Raw genomic sequence first — 9,674 nt, 5'->3', positions numbered from 1 at the left:
GGCAGCCACGTGAGTATCCATGAGTTCGATACTGAGACAGTTGGAAATTCAAGAACCATACGATTCAACTGTTCTGCTTAGAAAGAGATAAGAAATGCCAAGCTCTCTTAATATCTGGTTGCATCTTCTCGTATTATTTGAACAGATTTTAAAACATTTTAAAATATACCCTTTCCAGAGAGAGATAGACTGTCCTTGCTTTAGATCCAGTTTGCACAGAAATGTTGCAAATCTTCTTTGTGAGTCATTCTTATCCAGGTTATTGGAGGCAATTTCATTAAATGTGTCATGGTTTATATCATCATTCAGAATCTGCTTACCACTTGGCTCACCTTTACAATTTAGTTTCTCCTTAGAAAAAAATTTACTTTTCTGGAGATTTGGGCATATCTGATTCTCATGTTATTGTATTTCATGGCGTACTCTGCCTACTGCACTTTGAACTAACTTCTCTGAATGGGAGATGAGAGAAAAGAACCTGTGCATTTGAAAGAAGTTTAATTTTGCTGCCTACGAATCGGAGCCAAGTGTGAGAGGACTTCTTGGTTCATAAAGTCAAGCTTAATTTTAGGAAAATGGTGTTGGTGTCCCAGATAGCTTGAAACTGAATTATGACAGTTGGAACTTGTTTTATTCACTCTACATTTTTCACAAGTCCAATGAACAGTGCTCCAAGGCACGGTCAACCAACTGAATATGACATCATCGTCCTTGGTTTCTTTGAATCATTATCTCTGAGCAGAATGTGAATGCTACTTGTTTATTGTCTGTTGTTAAATTAGCATGTAAGTTCCATGAGGGCAGGGATCTCATTCATTTATTAACAGCTATAGGCTCAGTATCTATTTGAGCCCTAAGCATATGGGAAGTGTTTACTAGCTATTGAATGAGTAAATAAATGGATGAACCATCAAAATTGGGTAATTCACTAGTGGCATTATTCAAGGCCAGCTAGTAGTAATTTCTCTTGGCCCATGCACATTTTCCAGAATCAAGATATTGTTCTCTTAGAGATTGGGTCTATGGCAGGAGAACCAAAGAGCGTCTCCTTGCATGCATCTTTAGGACCACTGAAAAAATACAGCCCTACTAACACACAGAGATAACCCCTCTTTATATTTCTGTATGTGTAGTCTCCTACAGTTTTTTTCAATGCATAGGTATAGTCTTATAGACATCACAAAATTGTACAAATATAACTAGTGTATTTTCCTATGTCATTAGATGCTACTTTAAAAGCATGATTTTAAATAGCTATATGACATTTTATCATGTGAATGGACCAAATTTTATGTCACCATTATGTCTAACCACCGAAATGGACATTTAGATTATATATTATTTAGATTATATATTATTTTTCTCTCTCTTTTAAATAATATTGTGATTAAAATCTTCATACCTAACTTCTATACATAATATTCCAATGTTTAGGATTAATTCCCAAACACTGAAATTTGTGGTTAAAGAGTAGGAATATTTTTAAAAGTGTAAAAAATATGGCCAGATGGTTACCCAGAGAGGTTGTACCAGGTTACACCCATGTAACCCATATCTGCAATTCTTTTTCATACTAGCATTTGTCATTAAAAATGAAACAAACAGGGACTTCCCTGGCTGTCCAGTGGTTAAGACTTTGCCTTCCAATGCAGGGGGTGCAGGTTCGATCCCTGGTCGGGGAGCTAATATCCCACATGCCTTGTGGCCAAAGACCAAAACATAAAACAGAAGCAGTATTGTAACAAATTCAATAAAGACTTTTAAAAAAATAAAAATAAATAAAATTTAAAAAAATGAAACGAAACTTTGTCTATGTGTTAATAGAAAATATTATCTTACTTTCTACTTCATTGATTGTTAGCATTTCTTGGTCCATTATATTTTTTCTTTGTGAATCTTATTTTAATGTTCTTGCCCATTATTCTATGGGTTATTCATCCATTTCCCAGATATTTATTACACAGCTACTATGTGCAAGGCACTGTTCTAGTCATTGGGGAAACAACAGTGAAAGAAACAGCAAATGTCTATTGTTGTAAAAATTAAATGCAATCATGTCTGTAACGCCCTTAATACAGTAGGTTCTGCCTCATACAAGACTATAGTAGGTCATCATCTGGTCATTCTTGGTGTAGTTGTATGTGTCTCTGTGCCAGGAACATTAGCTACTCTTTTGGGAGCAAGGTGTTTCTGGAATTTTTCTACGTTGAGTTGGCTAGCAATGACTTAGGTGTTCATGGACATGACTGTGAACCTCAAATAAATATATTTCTCTAAAGCCAAACTAAATGTAACCAGATCCACAAAATGCCGGTGGCCACCTGAGTGCCACCTGATGTGAGAGGAAGTGTAAAAAAATCAACATGAAAAGAGACAGTAGCCTTAATTGACTACCTAGCATATCTTATAAGAGTTTGCAAGTTTTGCAAACCGTACGCATCTTTGCCATGGTCTCTCCCAGGGTCTCATAGTTAATCTTCCTCTGGGTGGGATAGATACCAAGGGCTTGAATAGCATCACTTAGACCCCGTGTTCCAGTGGGAGTCTCGAAATACAATTTAGAAGTGAAAGTTCAAAATCACCAAGATTCTTGTTTCTCCTTCTTGCTACACAGAATTTTTGAATCCGGTGAGCACTGCCATGTTGCATCATAGTTGAGTATATGGTGTCATGGGTGACAAACAATCAGGCAGCTGCAGTCAGAATTACAGGTTTTATGGGACTAATCCCATTTCTTGCCCTGATTTCAATGTGTTTTCCATATGATCTGATAGAGGAGGACTGGGTTTTGTTTTCAAAATGATTCAGTTCATGGTCCAGCCTCAGAAGGCTAGTGTCCAAATGGATCCCAGGTCTGCCTCTTTCAGCTGGACCTCAGTCCCTCTCAACTTCTCTGTTTGCAAATGTTCCTGCCAAATAGGAGCTCTGAAAAAGGGAGGGACCTGTGGGCTTTTAAGGGTCTGTTCTTGTAGTTGTAGGGTGGAGAGGTTGTGCCTGTGGGGAGTGGAGAAAGGATACTCGGTTAGGTGTTGGATTTGTATCAGAATAAGTGTGTCCTTGCAAGAAAGCACCACTTGGAACAAAATGTCACCACATCCTCACCTTTTACCAAGAGCAAACTGGCCACTTTGCGTTCTGCAGTTTGATGGCTGTTGAGCTACTTAGGTCTGAGCCAGAGGCTGGCGGGCTGTATGCAAAGTGCTGTGTAATTGTGCAGTTTTCTGTGGTCCGTCTTTGGAACAACGTCTCATAAAAATCTTAAGTGGCTATCACTTTTCATGGCTAATGAACTGAGGATCTGGGAATGAGATCCAGAGCCAGTTCTTGGGTTAAATCTTCCGAGCCTTCAACAAGGCTGTGTTTAGGAATTTGGGGGACAGGAGAGCCCGTACCCTCAGATGAAGGAAGATAAGCTCTGACCTTCCTCGCCAAGCCTGGAGACCTGCTTGAAGAGGGTACCAATGACCAATCAAGGCGGTTCATGCATATCAAAAGGCTTGTTTGAGTGTCAGTAACATATTGAGTGTAGTTGCCCCCTCTGTTTATTTTCCATGTGATTTCTTTCTCATTTTAAGAAAGAGAGACTCTTTCTCATTTTAAAAAATATTTCAAGTAAGAAGTATTTCCATTCACATGCTGATCAGTAACCAAATGGTGGAGGCCTCCAATGAACAGCGAGGGAGGGCTGGGGGGTGGGGTGGAGGTGGGGGGGATCAGGAAACTTCTGGCACAAAGGAACAAAGTAGAGTGGGAACTGGTGGTCACCGGTAAAGGCCGGTGGTCTATTGAGAAGGGAATTTTAAGGCGGATTCCATTCCGTGATGCACACAAGTAGATAACCAAATAAATGAATCCATGTCTGCTTTCCCTTTATTCCACACTAAAGACAATGCCTGCACGTGTTTTAGGCCCCCTGAGGAGGATGACAGGGAGCTGGAACCCAGGTGTAACTGCATTAAAAATATTTCAAATAGGTCCCAACTTGATTTCCTTGTCTTTCATCTGGTTTTCTTTCTGGTATTGCAAATTTCCTTTCCCTCCTTTTATTTTTCTGCCAGTCTATGGTGCTTGCACTCATTTCCAGTGAAGGACATGAACATTCTTTCGTATGGCAAGGTGAAAATAATTTTATTTTCATCACTTCCCTCCCCTCCCCCCACCCTGAGCTTGTGATGGATTTACTTGAAAAAAAAATAATGATGGAGCTTCACAAACTGGCCTGACAGTTGTGATGCGGAGAGCGAGCCAGCTGAGTAGGGACAGTGAGGCATCTCTGTACCTATTATGGCAAAAATCGATAATGCTTTCTGTAAATTGCTCCTCCCAAAGGAGCCGAACAAATGCAGCAGACAGGGGAAGCCATCATTCTGTGTGAAGGCTCTGCACACTTGGACCAGTGCAATTATGAACAGGAGGGCGGTTTGGTCTGCGTGTGTGTGTGTGTGTGTGTGTGTGTGTGTGTGTGTGTGTGTTCAGAGTAAGAATTCTGGGGGAGGGGGGAACTTATTCATCATAAAAATTTAACTGTCTGCTTCTTCTCTCAGGAAGGTGCATCCTTCTATCTGCCCTTCCAATGTGGGAAACCCCGTAGTCGAGTTACCCCAGTAAACCCTTTGGAAGTTGCAATGGATGGATTAAAGAGAATAGCCAGCCTATTTAATTGTTGATTTCTTGACTGAGGACTTATTGTTCTGATGCTGTTCTGGAAACTCTCTTGTAAGGACTTTGGGAATTCCATACTGGATCTATGACTATAAACAATCTTGTATGCGTGGGCTGTTTTGAAATTTTCTTCGCTTTACAAATCTCTCATCTTAGTGATCTTTGAAAAGATAATATATTACAAGTTCCTTTAGGGACTGTTATTTTTCTATAATATTATGACTCCTGCCCATCCCACCCCACTCTACTCCTGAACTACAGAAGGAAATGGGAGCCATTTCCATAATGATGATTCTTGCAGGCCACTGCTATATTAACTTTATTTCCTAGCAGGAGGACCCTAAAATTAATTAGACATGTCATGAGACAGTTGCTATTAAAAATAACAAAAGATGTCAGTAAAATAATTTTTCAGTTGATGTGTCAGGTTGGGGAAGTGGTGTACCTAGAATGCAAAGATTGTTGTTAAAATAACTAGCATCGAGAGGAAATGTGCTCTGTTGGAAAGACCACTGAATTCAGAGCCCAGAAGTCTTAGGTTTAAAGAACAGCTTTGCTACTTACTAACTTGACCCATAATGCATTTCAGTCCTGGTGTCTTCATCTATGAAATGGGGAAGGTGATGCCTCCTTATGCTCTGTCACAGGTTGTGAGAAAGTTGTATGAAAATCCATTGCCAAAATTAAAGTCATGAAGATGTACATTATTATTAGCTTAAAGAAGATAAGCAAGCTTAGGCCTGGGTGTACTTGAATGAAAAGGCCAAGTGGGTCTGTCCATGGTTATATGGTACCAGCATGCTTGATCTCATTTGGTCTTGGATCCGATTTATTAAAGTCAGTTTCCTATAGAACATGAGACTCTAGGAAACCTAGGTTTCAGCCCATGTTGGAACTGACAACGTATATGAGGGGAAAATAAAAGTTGGAGATACAAGTAGTTGGAATTTTATCTGACAAATGATCTGACAAGACCACATTTCCCATGTCATCCAGTTTAAGTCAAGCAGGTATTATAGATTGGGGGTTGACACTCTATCCTTAAATAAGAGGTAGTTGCAATTTTGTTGGGGAGAGAGGCAGCAGAGAAACAGAAGGCACTATTTGAAGGCAATGAAAGATTCTGAGAGAGAGAAGGAGACCTGGATTTTATCTGAGGGGATGAGACTGGCAGAGTTTTCGATGGTTTTGTTGTGTTGTTTACGTTAGTGGTAAGAGGACTAACAGGTTGGGGTGTGAGAGGAGCCCATGGGAGTCTGCAAGTAAGAAGGTAAAAAGCAGGGAAGGGCAGACAGTGAGACAAGGGGAAAAAAGGAGACTACAGAAGTACTAAAGTTTTAGAAATAGGGGAAGTAGACACATTGGAAACATCCAAAATAATCACAATCATCATGACCCAAGGAAATAACCCTATAATGGTTGAAAACGTATTCCTGTTGATAGAGCAGTTGGGAATAGAAGGTTAACACGTGTGTTGACATGAGTTAGGCAGACATCTCCACATGATAAAACGTTTGAATGCACAGGCAGAAGGTGATTCAGAAGGTGGGGTCATCCAGAGGGTACTTGAATGGATGGACACTTGGGGACATGATTTGAGAAAAAGAGTCACAAACACCCTGGGGAGAAGTAAAGCTAATGAAATCCTACCAGGTTGGTAAGACTCAAGATCTAGCCCATACCTAGGACATGAGCTGAGAGTTAGGTGCCGCCTGACCCATCACAGCTTAGACAGGAAGGTGCATCCTTTCAAAGGAAATGTTGTCTGATGTCTGCCCCCTGCTGGAAGCAGCTGCCTTGACTCCCAAAGGTGAGGGGGAGAGAGCAGAAAAAGAATTTCTGCCCTATTAAAGTCAATACTCCCAGGATCCTAATGGATCCCAGTGCATCTGAATAGCATATTAAAATTACCCAAATTGTCTTTTAAAACCTACTGATGTGGGTCACCCAAGCAGCATGCTCCCAGCTGTTAATAATTAATACTGAGCATCCTGGGGAGGAATCGCCGTGGATAATTGTAACTGGTGAGCATGAGTCTGGCAGCCCAGTGGGCTGTGGGTCGGAAAAGGGCAGCGAGGAAGGAGTCATACATCAAGCTGGTGCCAGAGGTCAGGTATCGGTGGTCTGCTCCCTTTGGTTGAACTTATTCTTCTGATGGGAAAGCCTTCTAAACAAGGCTGTGAATTGGTTTTCATGCTCGCATTGACAGATTGGGAAAGCAGTTTGTTCTACCAAATTTAACAATGATATATCATTATCACAACTTTGGGGGAAATCTATAAAATCAATAAGTTTGTAGCCTGAACAGGATTTGTATCGCTTGCTTGCTGTGCTGGTGTCAAAGCGTGAGCATATGGATTGAGTCACAGCCTGAGATCAATGGAATTTGTGGACAGTGAGCTCAATAACAAGCCCTTCTGAAAAGAAATAGATGTAAAAAGCAAATTTACTAGAGTATAAAAAAAAAAAAAAAAAAACTAATATTTTTTCCGCGCCTGGCTGTAAAGTGCTGTTTGGCTGCCTTTGGCTGCGGGTACTTTGAAAGCTGTCTAGGCTATGCGCTTGCAATGCTGAATGCTCCTGCGCTAGCTTCATGCATTGCATGTACAGTTGGGTGCTTCTATTTACGGGGTTTGTACCAGGAAACTCGCCAAGAATAAGAGGAGGGGGAAAAATAGCCCTTTATATTGTAAACTGAATAAAGAATAAAAACAGTCAGTGTGTCTGCTGGGGAAAGACCACGGTAGCTTTATTTACTTTGTGCTGGTAGGACTTGCTAATGGAGAAAAATAAAAAGGCATAATTAAATAGTTTAATGAATTCTCAGCTCTTTTGTTTGAGTGGGAGGGGAATGCATGTTCCAGAGAGGCCTCACAAAGAGCGTGGCTGGCAGTGAGTTAAAAGTAGGAAATCAGTTCTTTGAAGGCATTTTTATACTTCATTATCCCAGCATGTAAAATGACTTGTACTAAACGATTGAGGATTTTATTTTTCACTCTCTCTCTTTCTCTCCTTTTTCCTAAACAAAAGAGAGCATGGGGCGTCTGGTGTGTAATTCCCCTCCGGGTCCTGGAGCCAGGAGATGAGCCAGGCTGATCACCAGGCTGGCGGGCCAGTGCCTGCCCAGGGGCGGGGTCGAGGGCTCTGAACCACCGTGGAGCCCAAGGAACAGCCAGCCAGCCGTCCACGTCCGCTGTGCAGGAGTCCCGCGAGCTGGCATCCGTGGCCCCTAATCTCCCTTTCGTGGGGGAAAGCTCCTGCCTACTGATGGGCTGTGAATGGGGGGTGTCCATTATGTTGTATTTTTTCTTAGCAGCCAAGATCACTTCTTCCCTCTTAGGGTGAAAACAAAGGGAAAAAAACTCCTGGGGAGATGAAGTAAAGTTTGGGGAACACTGACTCTGATTCTCAGCCCTGACCTGGTTTCCTTCTCTTCCATGAGAAGGATGTGATCGGGAGGGCAGGGCCTTTGGGGAGGCCAGCTGGCCACCAGCATCCAGCTGTTCCCAACTGGCCACCAGATCCTCACGCTCAAATCGGGCAGCTGGGCAGGGCATGTGCTACCTACCCAGGCAGGTAGAAGATTGGGCCCAAGAAAGTTAATTTCAGACTGCAACTTGGGCAGGGGGTGGTGGAGGGCGGGAGATATCAGGGCTCTGGGTTTGAGGTGAGACTCTTCCTGATGACCCACAGAGGAGAAGGCCAAAAGGAGGGTAGCCTTTGACCCCTGAGGGAGTAGGGCAGCTCGGACTTTAAGCCACGAGGCATGGTGTGGTGGCTGAGGAGCCACCATGAGTGGCACCTCGCAGGATGAACCATGGGTTTTCTAGGACCCATTCTGACTGCTCTTCGTCCTGCCATGGCGCTTGTGTATAAAGAGAGTAAGCAGAATGTTTTTTTCACTAACTCTAGTATTTTAAGTGTTCGGCAGGTTCCTGCCTTCCCTCTGCTCCCCTCCACTCCCTTGCCGACTGTTTGAGCACAGGTCTCCCCGAGGGTGTGGCCAAGGCCAGGTCTGCAGGGGCTGTCCCTGCCACGTGGCAGCTGCCTGAGCGCCCCTTCTATAGATTTGTTGTTATTTCTTCCTTCCAGCCCAAGTGAGGGGTCTCTCCCGAGCCTTCTGTGGCAGCACTTCTAAGGCAGTGGAAAAACAACCTGGCTGAGGTGGCTCTAGGTGACACACCTAATCCATCTTTGGAGGAGAAAGGCCCTCTTGGGTCTGAAAATAATTACTACTTCTTTCCGTCAGCCTTTTATTTTCTCCCTCTCTCTTTCTCTCGCTCTCTCTGCTGTGCTCACATGTTAGTCTTGCTTCCAAATCCAGGGCCCAGTCTTTTCTCAGCCCAGCAGTGTGCCCCGAAAACCCCTCAACAGGGTATTTCTGCACCCCCCAATTCAGCAGGCCGGTTCCTGATGGCCTTTTTGCTCTGTCACCTTCAACATGTGAATCAGCTGCTAGCATCAGGGAATTTCCATTCAGTGCTTTGCCAGGTTCGGAGATTTGCATTTACAAAGCCTCTCTATGCCTTTAAAGGGCTCACGTTTGCTTATAAACAACACTTGCTGTTTGTTTCTTGTTAAATTTTACCTCATAAACAAATATTACTATGTGAACCTCAGCCAATAATTGTTAAATCCTGACTTTTTTTTTCATACCTATAATGCATCGACTGTAAACCTAAGATTTAAACTTTATAGGATGGCTTTCCTTCCCCCACCTCTCTGGAGAACTGGAGGTTTGCCTGGGTGGGGTGTTTGAAGTCACTGGACCCATCTTCATAAAAAATACCAGATAGAGGGTGGATCTGTGGGGTTGAATGCAGTTGAACACTCTGGTTAAACAAACAAACCCCAAATGGACAAGCTCTGGGCTCTCTTGCCTTTTTTGATTCGAGTACTGAGGAGCCTGACAGAAATTATTTTCACAATTAGCCTTAACTTTTGGATTACAGCATTTCTTTCAGTATAATGACCAGGCTGTGTGGTAATTTACAGCCAGTCCCCGGCCTTGC

The sequence above is a fragment of the Balaenoptera acutorostrata genome, chromosome 19 (genome assembly GCF_949987535.1).
Source record: "Balaenoptera acutorostrata chromosome 19, mBalAcu1.1, whole genome shotgun sequence".
Classification (NCBI taxonomy): Eukaryota; Metazoa; Chordata; class Mammalia; order Artiodactyla; family Balaenopteridae; genus Balaenoptera; species Balaenoptera acutorostrata.
Note: the sequence above shows the minus strand (reverse complement) of the source record.